The sequence below is a fragment of the Polyodon spathula genome, chromosome 54 (genome assembly GCF_017654505.1).
Source record: "Polyodon spathula isolate WHYD16114869_AA chromosome 54, ASM1765450v1, whole genome shotgun sequence".
NCBI classification, from domain to species: domain Eukaryota; kingdom Metazoa; phylum Chordata; class Actinopteri; order Acipenseriformes; family Polyodontidae; genus Polyodon; species Polyodon spathula.
Genome location: NC_054587.1, coordinates 1664474 through 1679479, shown reverse-complemented (window position 1 = coordinate 1679479; position 15006 = coordinate 1664474). Strand labels below are relative to the sequence as shown.

The 15006-nt window shown below is 39.7% G+C and overlaps 1 protein-coding gene and 1 long non-coding RNA gene across 8 annotated transcripts in view; both read right to left on the bottom strand.

Moving 5' to 3' along the window:
* LOC121307240 (Fc receptor-like protein 5) overlaps nt 1-15006 on the bottom strand; it is a 92577-nt gene that overhangs the window by 66120 nt on the left and 11451 nt on the right. The window lies entirely within an intron of this gene.
* Nucleotides 4525-6240, bottom strand: LOC121307243. Its single transcript, XR_005948297.1, has 3 exons — nt 5996-6240; nt 4821-5017; nt 4525-4564 (listed from the first exon to the last, which is right to left on the bottom strand). It is a non-coding gene; the product is annotated as an uncharacterized LOC121307243 (long non-coding RNA).

Here is a 15006-nt window from a genome sequence, read left to right as displayed (position 1 = left end):
AGGCCACTGTGGTCAGCACTGAAAGACACAAGGAGAGGCAGTGACTTGACAGGACAGTCTTTCACTCCAGTGAGTCAAATTCAAGAAAATAATAAACTTAACTAAATGTCACAAACTATCAAGAAAGCTCAGCCACCTCTCCTTTTCCTGCAACTGTAGGTCAGTCATTTGTCACTTCAGCAGAACACCGTGGAATTGGATCTCTTTGTGAAGCTCCAGAGGAAACAATTCATCTTTATTTTATGTATTAAAAAGTTGAGCAGCAATCAAAACACATTTTCAAGTGACTGAACACTACATAGGTTGCATTAGCCACCAAATTTGATTTTTTAATTTAACATCACTTAAATAAATAAACTAAATAGATAAAAACAACTACCGAGAAACATCTGAAAAGGTTAAATCCATCTTTATTTTCATTACTACTGTAGCACAGCCCTTTTTCCCTTCAGCAGAAAACAGATGAAACATCTTCAATATAAAAAAAAACATGGTTATTTTTGAAGGTGGCTCTTGATCAGAAACACCCTACCCTCATATAAAGCCCTTTTTACCACAGCAAACAGGAAGCAAAAGACCTTGACAGATACCAAGCCAAACACATGACCAACTAACCCTTTAAAGAAGCTTACAAACAGCAGCTTGATCACGCACGGCTGTTTCCATCCAGCTGAAGAATGTATTTGTAGAATTTTTACTACAGTAGCAATGTCTGACGAACACGAACTAGCCCATAGAATTACCAGTTACCAAAGCAGCTATATAGAGTGAAGCATGGGCAGGCATGATAAATCACTGGGAACGTTTAAGAATGAAAAATCATACTTAACCCTTACAAAAACATCATCATAAATTTAAAACACCCCCCATATGAGTATTGACTGATTCATTATATTGATGCTTACGTCAAATGATCTTTCTAGGAAATATGTTAATGCAGATATACATATATTGGAATTAATGCCCCTTATTTCACAGTGTAACCCATGAGTATACCAGAACCTGGCAATAGCACAATAGCATTAATGACACTAGAGGCTCCCGTGTGTTTCAAGACAGCAGATCAACCCTGAGTTTCTGAGCTAATCTTGAATGAACATTCGCAGCAAAAGTTCAGATGTTGTTTTTAGATAACAAATAAAGCTGGAATAAATGTTCCTGTAGTCTGCAAGTGTTTCCTTACAAACAAGTGGAGATTTTGATCTGGACCACTTTTGATTGATATGATTATTGTCTGTTCAGGTATTTAGAGAAACACAATGCCACACATTACAACACAATGCCACACATTACAACACAATGCCACTCATTACAACACAATGCCACACATTACAACACAATGCCACTCATTACAACACAATGCCACACATTACAACACATTGCTGTTTATTCCTCTCACATCTATTAGTTACTCATCAGACTCTGAAAATCCTGTAAGAAATGTAACCCTTAGAAAGCGCTGATCTTTTGTGCTTTTAATTGCTAGAATGTTGTATTTTTTTTCCTAATTTGGAGTCTCCATGAAAACGACAATTAAATTATAGCAGAATACAACTGTCAAGAAACCAATTAGTGTCAGGAAGGAGCCGTTAAATTATTGCAGTTTCTTTTCTTGTATTTTTATTCCTTGAAATGATTCCTCTCTGAGTATTTGCCTTCTGCTTGGAAGCAGTGCCAAACTCTCCCCAATCACATGACAAGCCCCGTCTAGTATAGTGCAGTTACAACACTGGACCACCTGTGGAAGCAAGTGCTATGCAAAAATCACATTAAAGGAGAGTATTCATGACACAATGTTAAAGTAGATGAAATTAGCCTTTCATAAAGTTTTTTAACAATCCTCATCAACCACACCCCCCCCCCCCACATCAACCAACACACACACACACACACACACACACACACACACACACACACACACACACACACACACACACACACACACACACACACACACACACACACACACACACACACACACACACACACACACACACACACACAACACACACACACACACACACACACACACACACACACACACACACACACACACACACACACACACACACACACACACACACACACACACACACACACACACACACACACACACACACACACACACACACACACACACACACACACACACACACACACACACACACACACACACACACACACACACACACACACACACACACACACACACACACACACACACACACACACACACACACACACACACACACACACACACACACACACACACACACACACACACACACACACACACACACACACACACACACACACACACACACACACACACACACACACACACACACACACACACACACACACACACACACACACACACACACACACACACACACACACACACACACACACACACACACACACACACACACACACACACACACACACACACACACACACACACACACACACACACACCCACACACACACACACACACACACACACACACACACACACACACACACACACACACACACACACATCACACACACACACACACACACACACACACACACACACACACATGTTTTCCTATACTTGTGGGGTCTTTTCATTGACTCTCACTATATTTTTATTGACTATTTCTAACTCCAGTCAGACAAAACTCCACACAGGGTGAAAGAGTCGACAACAAACTCAATATTTTGGTACTTTTTTTTTTTTTTTTTTTTTTTTTTTTTAAATTTAGTTCTTAAAAAGGTGTTTTACAAAATGGAGACGTCCCCACGTTTTTTTCAGGAGTTATATCTTTGTGGGGACCCCCTCCCCCCACACACACACACACACACACACACACACACACACACACACACACACACACACACACAGCAATATAACTGAACAAGCTTCTTTAGCAGACAGAGGAAGCTGGATACTGATAAGCTCACATACCTCAATACAGTTCAATACAATCTCTAAGCGATGAAAAAGGTTTGAAAACAAGGAACTGATCTCTTTTATGCCAAGTGCTCGCCACTATTGTTAATGAAACACAACTGCTTTGCAGCACAAAGCCAGCAACATCCTCCTGCTCCAACATTCCCTTTTAAAAACCACCTGAAACTGATAAGCCAGCCTCTTTCAAGCCATCAATCCCTCAGCAGGGAGGCATGATGCTGGATTCGTGTTCAAATCATCAGATCACAGTACTTACACATCACAAGGTAAAGTTTCCCAGCCCGCATTCCGCCTGAAACTAAACATAACTGCAACACAACCGCTCTTTATAGAAAACATCAGTTTCCTGAAACTTTAGCAGCGCTTCTCAGTTCCTCCCAGTAATGATTTTAATCTCAAAGTGTTAACTGGTCACCAGCTACCGTTACAAAAATATACTGGCGATTTCACAAGATACTGCTTTTGAGCTCAGAGTGTGAGCTTGTACTTTTACACTAAAACCTCATCTTCTTTCTGAGAAGCAGCTTCACTTGTAATCCAGTAAGTGCAGCACAGACAAAGTGACTGTTGGAAATCATGGATCGAGAATTGATTAGCAGTTTGCTATGCATGTGGACTGGCAGAGCTATACTGGTGTTCTTTTCTGAAAAGAGACTAATATTGCAGATAGCAGCCTGTTTGGATCAAATTGCATGTACTGCTAACAATTGATAGAGACCTTGCGTCTACAAGCTTCTTGCCCAGCATTGACAGCAAGCTAACAAGATAACAATGCTGTGGACCAGAAGGCGCCAGGCTCTAAGACTTTTGGAATGCAAAGCATAAAGGGGCTAAAAGGCTCCCAGGGACTGGCGTTGGACCCAAAGGTTCTCATGGAGAATAAGAGATAACGCCACTGGACTCAAAAGGTCTCAAGCAAAACGGAGAGATATGAACAAGGAAGATGACAAAAACTAGATGTATGGACCTTTTGGGGCACCAGGGGTTGAACAATGCACTGAGTTCAGAGGTCATCACACTAGACTACACACAGACACACACACACACACAACACACACACACACACACATTTACACACTAAATTAAATATATGGTAATAGAATAATGTGTTTCACCTTTGCAATTGGTTAAATGTCAGAGAAAGAGGAGGTGGACCATCTATACAGAAGGGTATTTAATGTCATGCAAACATTGTAAGGATGAGTATTCTGTTTGTCCTGTACCTGGGACCAGACTCCCTGCATATTTCAATAAACCTAACAACTGATTGAAGAAAAGGACTCTGTGCATTTTCTAGAATCTACTCACCCTCTTTTTTTTTAATTTACATCAATGACATTCGTCTAATATCTGTACTTCAAACTGTTAGAAATAACTAAGCTGCTCACACTTCGAGTGGATTGATTTGCTTCCCCTCTCTTCGTCTTTGTCAGCCGTAACATCAGGTATGAGAAATCACTGATAATCAGAAGAAGGGAGCATTGACTTCTGCAGCCAATGTCTGCTTGGATCAATAAAAAAACAACTCTGGGGAGCAATTTTAAATTCTACTTACGCGTGAATAGTCAAGGAATGATGACAAATACATACATGCCAGTGCTGACTCTGAAACAAGAGGCACGAACAAACCAGAGCAAATGAATCAATGAAATGGTGAAGGTCCTGTTCATAAATTGAATATTAATGACAGGAAACTTGAATTGGAAATAATTTAGAAAACTAACCATTCAGCAAACGATACATTGCTTCTGAACTGTTTTAGGAGCATTACCAGATTCTGTTTTGTGTGGTTTCTGGAGTCAGGCTCAGTGCAGTAATAAGGAGTACAAGCTGTAGGAAAAAATATAGATAGAAAGTGTACCTCACAGTACTGTTAACTGCAGACACCATCGCAAAAACAGAACACCCTTCTCCTTTTCTGCGGTCAGTCCGCTCTGCGTTCATTTCTGAGAAAGAATAAGTGACTGTGGTGAGGGAGAGGAAGTGAAGGCAGGCAGGGTTGAAACTGAGCCTGAATACTGGAATGCAGCCAATATGAGGGAGCAAGTTCCTGTTTTTCTAGTTGTAAAAACACACAATTAGGCAGGTGAAATGTTCAGTACCTACTGAATTTATTAAGAGACAATTCATGCAAGTTGCACTGAAATCTAAATCAATAATATGAAGCACATCATGTTAAGTCATATCACTGTAGATTCTTGTTAATCACATACACCGTGTGCCTCAAAGTGTTATGCAATTAACCAGAGAGTGCCATTATCAGTAACATATAGCATGTAATACAGGTACCTTTAATTGCATACCTGATAATTGCATACAGCTGGTTAAATGCATACAATTGCTGGGCACATGGGGTATGCAATTAGCAGGAATCTGCTGCATGTGCATTTTAATAAGAAATCTGTTTCACCTTTTTAAAGTTAACACGAATATGCAATCATCAATATGCAATTAATTGGAATATGGTGTACTTGTAAAATTCTTAAACCTCTACATGAATGTAATATACAGTGGCACACCATGGCTAAATGTAACATAACTGACACATAAACAAGCCACACAAACAAGTTACCTCTCATCAGCAAAATAACATTGCACTTGTTTTTAGTTTTTTTTTTCAATAAATGTTTTTTTTCTTAATTTTCCAGAATGTCTATCCACTGACTGGCACAGCACTCTGCCATTACAACTAAATTAACTTTCTCTGGAGCAAGCGTTCGTGCCCAACCTGTACCCCTCACTCAAACTCTACACAGCACAGACTCTGTGTGGGCCTAGTGGCCCTAATACCTGCTGCACATGAGGTGATCTTATAATGCTGAGGCAGTCAAAGAGAATCTAAAGTCTGAAGAGCTTTTATAGAAATCAATGGTCACAGCTTCCAACAGTCATGATGCTATCTTAGTAAAGGAAGGATTTGCACATCATGAATAAACTGCACATCAAAAAAAACTTATTACAGGCAGGAAGAAACCATCTAGAAAATCCCCTGACATTAAAATGCATCTTTAAAAAAAACCTGATTCCATTTCTTACCTCCAGACTGTCCTGAGCAGAAACGTTCAACCTCTGGATCTGGAGGGGCACCTCGTGCTGAGTTAATCCTGCAGTAAGTGAGGGAGAGGGAAGCAGACTTCCTGAATACTTCAATGCAGCTCCACACCTCCTGTTAAACTGCAAAGGGAGATTCTGAAAAGGGCAGATTCTTGGCACACATGCTGAGGGGTGGGGTCTGCTCCACCCCTTTGAAAAGTCAACTGCAGCAGTGTAACATGGTAAAAACAAATGAGAGATCTTTAATCATTTATCTTAGACTCCTAGACTCCTTACAGATTATGTTTACCTGGATAGGGTGTTATGGATTGTGTTTTTACATTTCTCTGTAAATTCGCATTAAAAGACTAATACACTAACTAACACGTACTAATAATCGTGTCGCCCTGTGTGTTTAAAGCTGATAGGAGGAGATTCACTACATGGTGAACACAGGAGCTCCCTTGAATTTGACTTCTAGCCTCCTTTCAGATTACATGAGAACAGTATAATCTGCTAACCTGTTGATTTGAAACAAATATTCCATTTATTTATAAGATGTGACCTCATGTGACTCTGTATGGAGCTGTGGAGCTCGGCTCTGTATGTTCTGAACTATTTGACTGCTATAATAAATGTGCTCTGTGCTTGTATAATAGAAGTGCCTGACTCTGTGAATGGAGCTGTGGAGCTCGGCTCTGTATGTTCTGAAGTATTTGACTGCTATAATAAATGTCCAGTGTCTGGACTCTCTATACTGCCTCCTGCTCTGGATTGACATCAGCCAGTCTGTCCGTCGTTACAATGTATTTCTTTCAAAACTGAGACCTGTATATGAACAGAATATGGGATTATGTTGCAGCTACAGTCACCTAAACCGTGCACAGGGGCCAGTGCATTTAAAGTTATGTCTGGATGCTTTAGGTGTGTTGAAACCGCTGTGCATTGTAATGCATAGTGAAAAGATAAGACTGCAGTCAGGAAACAATATCTCCTTGACCGCACTGCAGTGAGGGGTCAGCAGCAGCAGCAGCAGGACCACCTGCACGTCTGGTTCCGCTACACAGCTTGCTGTGTCTGCTTTCTTATAAAAGATTAAAAGTAAATGTGTGAATTGTGGTTCACTCTGCTCTGTGATGAACTGTGACCACAGCATACAGGAAAGGCTCTGCGTCCTGTAAAAACCAAGCACCATGACAACAGAGGATGTTTAATAGAGACAAGCATGTCAGTGACCCTCATCCCCCAGCAAGTAGATTACCATGACATACACCCACTCTATACACATGGGTGGGCAAATCACAGTCAGATTGCCCTCTCCATAGTGTATGTATTATATGGGCAGTTTAACAATAGTGGAAAAGCAGGCACAATAACTTGCGATAAAGAATGTCCTTACCAAGTTTCATCCTATTGAATCAGTGCTTTCCTGGATATCTGTAGAAAGCCTAGAGGGACAGACAGTCAGAGGGGACTCAGGGTCCCTTGGATTTTCCTAATCTTTAGACGTTAGACAGTTTGATGTCACTTGACTAGGATAAGGAATGGCGCTAGGACCAGAAATACACTTGCTACAGTTTTCCATGCAAATGTTGAAACAATTTGGCAGCAAGAAAAAACTAAAACCACCTCTGCAGAGCAAACTTGTCATGTGAGTAAAAAGTCAGTTTCCCAGACCATTTTGGGGGCAAATTTGTTTGTGCGCATAGCATAGTAAAAAAATTGGATGGAAAAAGGCCTTATAACTTCTAAGAGGTGCAGCTCCCCCTAGTGGACACAACAAGTAAAGACACAATGTAAAAATAAAAGTTATTGACACTGTTTTCTGTCTGTTTATAGAATAATGCAGAAGCAGTGCTGAGGTATCAGGATACTGCAGCTAAGACCTACTGGTACTATTCTTCTGCAAATTATATACGGTCGAGTGCAAATGTATTAGAACACCTCAAGATTTGCCATCTATAGCCTTTATATTCCTACCTAACTGGAAACCTCTGGGTGTGAGATAGATATAGAAACAATAGGCACTCGTGTGTGAAAATGTTAGACCACTTTGTGCTTTAATTAGGCATCTTATATAATGTCTCGTGGATTTTATCATTTGTGGCTGTGTTTTCCTTTTCTCTTATACTCAGATTTGATAAAGAACTTTTCTGCCGCCAAAGCTGGAAAAATGTCTCTGTAATGTATAGTCTTAAGTAATTTAGAATGTGAAATGAGAAAGAAAGGTTGTGATAATGCCCAGGGAATAATTTTATACAGTCAGGTTTTTTACTCACCCAATCTAGGTAAAGCAGCAGTGTGTTCCTTACCTGGGATGGAACTCATGACCCTCCAGTCAGGAGCACAGTGCTCTAACCACTACTCCACAGACTCAGCAAGGAAAGTATCGCTAGTATCTCGTTATATAACTATTATTATTAAATCATCAGCAAATCAATTTGACATTTTTCTGGCTTGCTATTTATTAATTTATTTATGCATGTATAATGTAAACATGTATTCATTTCTATATTTATTTATTTAAAAATATTTATTTCTAAATGTATTTATTCCTCTGTGCATTAATTTAAATTATTTATTTATTTCTACCTAATAAATTATTCCTTTATTTTTAATTAAGCAAGGAACTACAATTTATCAGCGATTTAGAGAAGGAAGCTAGATGCCACTCTTGTGTGCAATTCCATTCTATGGAATCTACCAGACAAAGGAAATTGGATATTTTCAAACATGAAATAGGAAAATATATAGAATCAAGCAGAACCTTCAGGTTTTCAGTGAAAGCTGGTCAGGCATGGATGTAAGCTTAAAAAATTAATACATTTCAACAACAGTGCAATGGTGCAGCGGGCTAAGGCCTGTGCTTTTCAAAGACCTCATGTTGCAAGTTCAAACAATGTGAATTTTTTTTTTTTTCTGCGATATGTGCTGTTTTAAAACATAAATGTATTGTTTAATATAAATGGTGTGGATTTCAAACTGATTGCATTCCCTGGTGCATTTTGATGTTGACCAACGTGTGAAATCACATGATTGGTAGATGTCCAGTTATTTAGCTTTTCTGTTTGAAAAGTCACTACACACTCTTAAAAAAGTAAACGGAAGAGGAGGAAGGAGAGTAACACTTTTCACTTAGTTTGATGACTTATATCTCATTGTGTATAAGAATTATTTATGTTTTTTCCCATTTGATGTAAGAAAGTTTCAGTCTTTTGGTCCTGGTGGAGATGGTAATTCTAAGTGATGAAAAACAGCAGAACTCTTGCAGCTGTGTAGAGAGTCTTGGCAGTTTCCGACAAGTTTTTCTTACTTGTACGAGGAACTAACGTTCCTCTCAGTCTATATCCCAGCATAATTTTCTGTTGTATGGAATTTCAGATGTTCGATGGCATAATACAGTCTTTTGCAAGGTAGGAGGGGTGAAGGGGCATTAGCATTCATAGTAACATGTATAGAGGGAAGGGGAGCACTTTAAGAACAGGACACTCATGTGACAGATGTATGACACAATGTCACCTATACATATATATATAGGTATATATATATATATATATACTATATCATATAGTATATATATATATATATATATAAAACTAAGGTATATCTGTCCAATAACGCACTACACAGCTGAAGTATGCTTTTTATGGGTTTTATTCCTTGGCTGTCTTTCTGGCTCTTTTGAATAGTTCAAATCAAACAGTTCAGACTCACCAGTGGTTACAGTGTCCTGGGACTGAGGCTGGGGTTGCATAGCAGCACAGGTACCCTTGTGTAGAAGATGATCCGAGTGTCCACACAGGAGGTCAATATCTATTTTTAATCTCGAGCCTTAATGTATTTTATCTCACTGCCAGCAGAGTTGCAGTGTCTAGTGAAGTACACATTCGATTCTCTGGACTGCCCCCTATGCACCAGCACAGCCAGTATATATAGCCTTGGTGCCACTGCTACGGGAGCCCTTACACACCATAAAGTACGACAATGTAAATAAATACACAACTTAAAGTATTTGGAGTCACACAAATGTATTGGTAAAACGTGGGTAAAGTGTGGTAACCGCTTGCAGAACTCCTCCAAGTTTGCCCACTCGCCCTCAGCAAAGATGGCCGGTTGAATCCAAATATCCTTCCCACAATGCACCAGCTCTGTGGGCAACAGTCTGACTGAGTGCTCCCCATGGTGGTAATGCTCTGATAGTATGGTTACGTACATTAATGTTACAGTAAACCTTGTCCATTCCAGAATTGTAAAACTACACCTAAAAAACAAGGTTTAATTGATTTAATAATGATTTCATAGAGGAAAGTGTAAGGTACTGCATGCAGGCAATAAAAATGTGCATTATAAATACCATATGGGAGATACTGAAATTGAAGAAGGAATCTATGAAAAAGACCTAGGAGTTTATGTTGACTCTGAAATGTCTTCATCTAGACAATGTGGGGAAGCTATAAAAAAGGCCAACAAGATGCTCGGATATATTGTGAAAAGTGTTGAATTTAAATCAAGGGAAGTAATGTTAAAACTGTACAATGCATTAGTAAGACCTCATCTTGAATATTGTGTTCAGTTCTGCTCACCGAGCTACAAAAAGGATATTGCTGCTCTAGAAAGAGTGCAAAGAAGAGCGACCAGAATTATCCCCGGTTTAAAAGGCATGTCATATGCAGACAGGCTAAAAGAATTGAATCTATTCAGTCTTGAACAAAGAAGACAACACGACGACCTGATTCAAGCATTCAAAATTCTAAAAGGTGTTGACAATGTCGAACCCAGGGGACTTTTTCAACTTGAGAAAAGAAACAAGGATCAGGGGTCATAAATAGAGATTAGGCAAAGAGAATCGTGAGGGTCTGGAATCAACTCCCGAGTAATGCTGTTGAAGCTGACACCCTGGGATCCTTCAAGAAGCTGCTTGATGAGATTCTGGGATCAATAAGCTACTAACAACCAAACGAGCAAGATGGGCCGAATGGCCTCCTCTCGTTTGTAAACCTTCTTATGTTCTTAATACAACACATCCTTTGTAGTTGAACTACATGTTGAAGGTGTATCATTAATAATGCAGAACACTAGTTTAATAAAGCAGTTTATTGGCTACAGAATAGCTCACAAACACATACATAGTTCAGTAATGCACTTCATAAAGTTACACTGTGTGATCAAGCAATCTATTAAATACATGAATTAAATCAAACAATCAATGAGTAATGCATTTGCTTTGAGGTTTTAGAAAATACCCCAGTCAATGGTCATTTTCTCTAAACTACAGCTGCAGTTTGAACAGATATTTACAGTAGTTCTAAGACATGGCAGTCAGACTCATCTTTAGCAGGACAGTGCAATACTATTCCAGTCAGACTGGTCTTTAGCAGGACAGTGCAATACTATTCCAGTCAGACTGGTCTTTAGCAGGACAGTGCAATACTATTCCAGTCAGACTGGTCTTTAGCAGGACAGTGCAATACTATTCAGGACAGTCAGACTGGTCTTTAGCAGGACAGTGCAATACTATTCCAGTCAGACTGGTCTTTAGCCAGTGTCAGACTGGTCTTTAGCAGGACAGTGCAATACTATTCCAGTCAGACTGGTCTTTAGCAGGACAGTGCTATACTATTCCAGTCAGACTGGTCTTCAGCAGGACAGTGCTATACTATTCCAGTCAGACTGGTCTTCAGCAGGACAGTGCTATACTATTCCAGTTCCTCTCCAGTGTGCTGCACACGGCTGGAGAGCTCAATCCCCTCTGCTGACTGCTCCTGATCCTGATCCCAGGTTATCCTGAGACAGATGTCAGAGACACACAAGGAGGGTTCAGAGTTTAACTTCAGCAATAACAACAGCTTTAAAGGATGATGACACTTCTAGGCTCTAGAGTAATCAAGTCTCATTGAAATCACAGAGTGCATTTCAGGGTAAGGAGCAGCAGTGTATCAGCTTTGTGACATTACTGATGAAAGAGTTATTTTTTAATACCCTTGAACTAGAATCAAAGAATAACGATTATGAATCTTTATCATATGGAAACGAAAAGGCCAAATTAGCCCAACATAGCATTTCAGGACACAGGTCACAAAGTGAAGGGTACTGTTAGAGTTTACAAGAGCGATTCTTAAAGAGCGAATCAGAGCGTTTCCGTCTCCATTTTCATAGCTGTAAAGGATGATGACAGGCAGAGATAGTGAGTGCTGCCCCCCTATGTGTACACATACTGGCTAATACTGACTTACCTTGACCTACCACCAGCGATACGCAGGAAACCTGGAAAAAAAATATGCAGATTGTTTTCAGTTTGTTTTTTCTAGTTGTGTTATACGTGCATGTATAAACTTGCTAAATGTTTATTTTGGACAGTGTAAATTAGCTGTGTATATTTCATATACACATACTGTGACAGGCCAGGTGAAATGTGTGCACTGACTGGGAGTCTCACCTTGGATCCTGCAGTAATGAAGGAGCAGCAGAGTGAACAAAATGAAATGATACAGAGTGAAGCTCACTCTGTAGCCAATAGCAACAGCGCTCTGCCAGGACACTGGGGGAAGGAAGGTACAGTGTGAGTGTGTGCTGGTGACTTCCATACACCTTGACTGAGCTGATAGGTATTCAAGAACATTACACTGTTCACAGTCTCTCTATAACAACAGCCTTCAACTCACCACTCTGTCTGTCTGCTGTAACTGTCATTTTATTTGAACCATCATTTTCATCACTCAGTTATTGAATACTAATTTGGGTAAATCCGTAGGTTTTCATTTTATTGTTTGTCAAAAAGTGGAAAATTATTTTTAAATGTAATTCAACCTATTGTAAAACTAAAACATTAGAGGGTAACATACACTAATGAATATTGTATAGAAGCACTGCCTGCACAGTGTGTTTGTGTCCAATCCAATGTGTTGATATTGCTGGAGATTCTGTGATCTGTTTATTAGGGGTTACATACTGGCAATATTATGATGCCTACCATAATCTATGAGACCACTTTCAATCATCAAGTCAATTATGAAAAGTTTCTGATCTTACTTTGCACTTCAATGTGTAACTCCTGGCTGCTCTTCCTCACTCCCTGTGACTCCACAGCACACGTGTAGCTCCCAGCGTGGCTCTTCTCAGTGCTGGCTATGCTGTACAGTGCAGGGCCAGTGCTATTAATCACAGGCTCCCCGTCTCTCAGAATGGTGTAGTGGAGTTGAGAGTGGGGGGTTTTGTTCATTGTTGCCTCACAGGTCAGGTTAAGAGCCTCTCCCTCCTTCACTGTGGCTCTCGGAGAGGCTGACAGAGTCACCCTGGAGAACAGCTCTGACACAAGACAACAAGAACACAGTCAGAGGGTCTGTGGAGAGTCAAACCAGGTGAAACCTCTTCCAGCTATTGACAGTGCAGCCTTTATGGACTGGTATTGTGGTTATAGATACAAAAATGAATGGTTTGACTGTCACATAAATTGGATACACGACTTCAAACAGCCATACAGAGAGATTATATACTGAATGTTCCTCGTGTGCTAAGAGTAATCCCACACATGAGCTGGCAACCACAGACCTCCAAAGACACGTTGCTTATTTAAGACACAATAAAGAGGCTGTCCATAATCTTTCCTATAGCACTAATGAGACATTTCCTGCACACCTTGTATTTCTTATTTATGAGACTGGTTTGATTGAAAAGAGTAGCCTTCATTGGGAAAGGCAACAGTCCGACAGTGGAGAGAAACTTTAGTTTAGTGAATTCATATTCTAACCCAGTCTTCCCTGTATAGCTCTGGCTAGTGTGAGTGCAGTAAAGTAGCCTTCATTGGAAAAGGCATATTACATATGTCTGGGTACTGTTTGGAATTGGAATTCCTCAATCACAGTCAACACATATATCCATCACCAGCATACAACATTAAAAGGCTAAGTAGCTATAAAGAGAAACCCTCTCTAAAACACTTGAAAAGGTTTTGCGCATTGCAAGCTTGATTTGATTAATAAAAGAAGGCTTTAAAAGAGAACATTGCTATTGGTTTGTTGTTAATATTGGTTATTGTTTGATGCCCACAGTCTAGAATCATGGAATACCAAAGAATTTCCACAACACTGAAAACCTCATTTGCTCCTACTAGCCAAACTTGAGAGAAGCATTCAAACCCCCTGCAAATTTAGCAGAGGGATAATGATCATAATCTTTTATACAGTATTATCATTATCTGTTCAATCTTTTACAGAGTTGTGGGGAGTTGGAGCCTAACCCAGCAGACACAGGGCACAAGGCGGGACTACACCCTTGATGGGATGCCAGTCCATCGCAGGGTATCACACACACAGAGAGGGCAATTTAGAGTGATCAATCACCCTGAACAGCATGTCTTTGGACTGTGGGAGGAAACTGGAGTACCCAGAGAAAACCCACACAAACACAAGGTGAACATGCAAACTCCACACAAACAGAACCCTAGACTGGAATCGAACCCAGGACCCTGGCACTGTGAGGCAGCAGCGCTAACCACCACGCCACCGTGACGCTCCTTATACAATACAGTGTACCTAATTAGATTTTTTTTTTACTACCTGTTTTTGTCACTGCTTTTTAAAAGTATTTTAATGTATTTATTTAAAGGGTATTTTATTATCTTATCTTTTACTATTTCTCTAAATTGTTTTGTAAATTATTGTTATTATTATTTGAGGTGATTTATTATGAAACACCCTATATAAGAAATAAAGATTGATTGATTGATTGATTGATTGATTGATTGCAGTTGTAAGATGTGAAACTATAAGGGCCCATTGAAAAGCATCCCTGGTGATTATCTCTGGGAGTGGAGGCTCCAGGGTGAGTGTAGTCTGGGGCAGCGCTGGAGAAATATAAAGATGATTTAATTGCAGTGTTCCCTGCCATTTAGATAAAGATAAATAAATAAAAGGAAATTAATATAAAGAGAAAGGGGGTCTTTAATGATAAACTTAATTTGCTCTTTAAAATAATATTAATTAAAAGCAGTAAATAATCAGTCAAATAACTTTGTT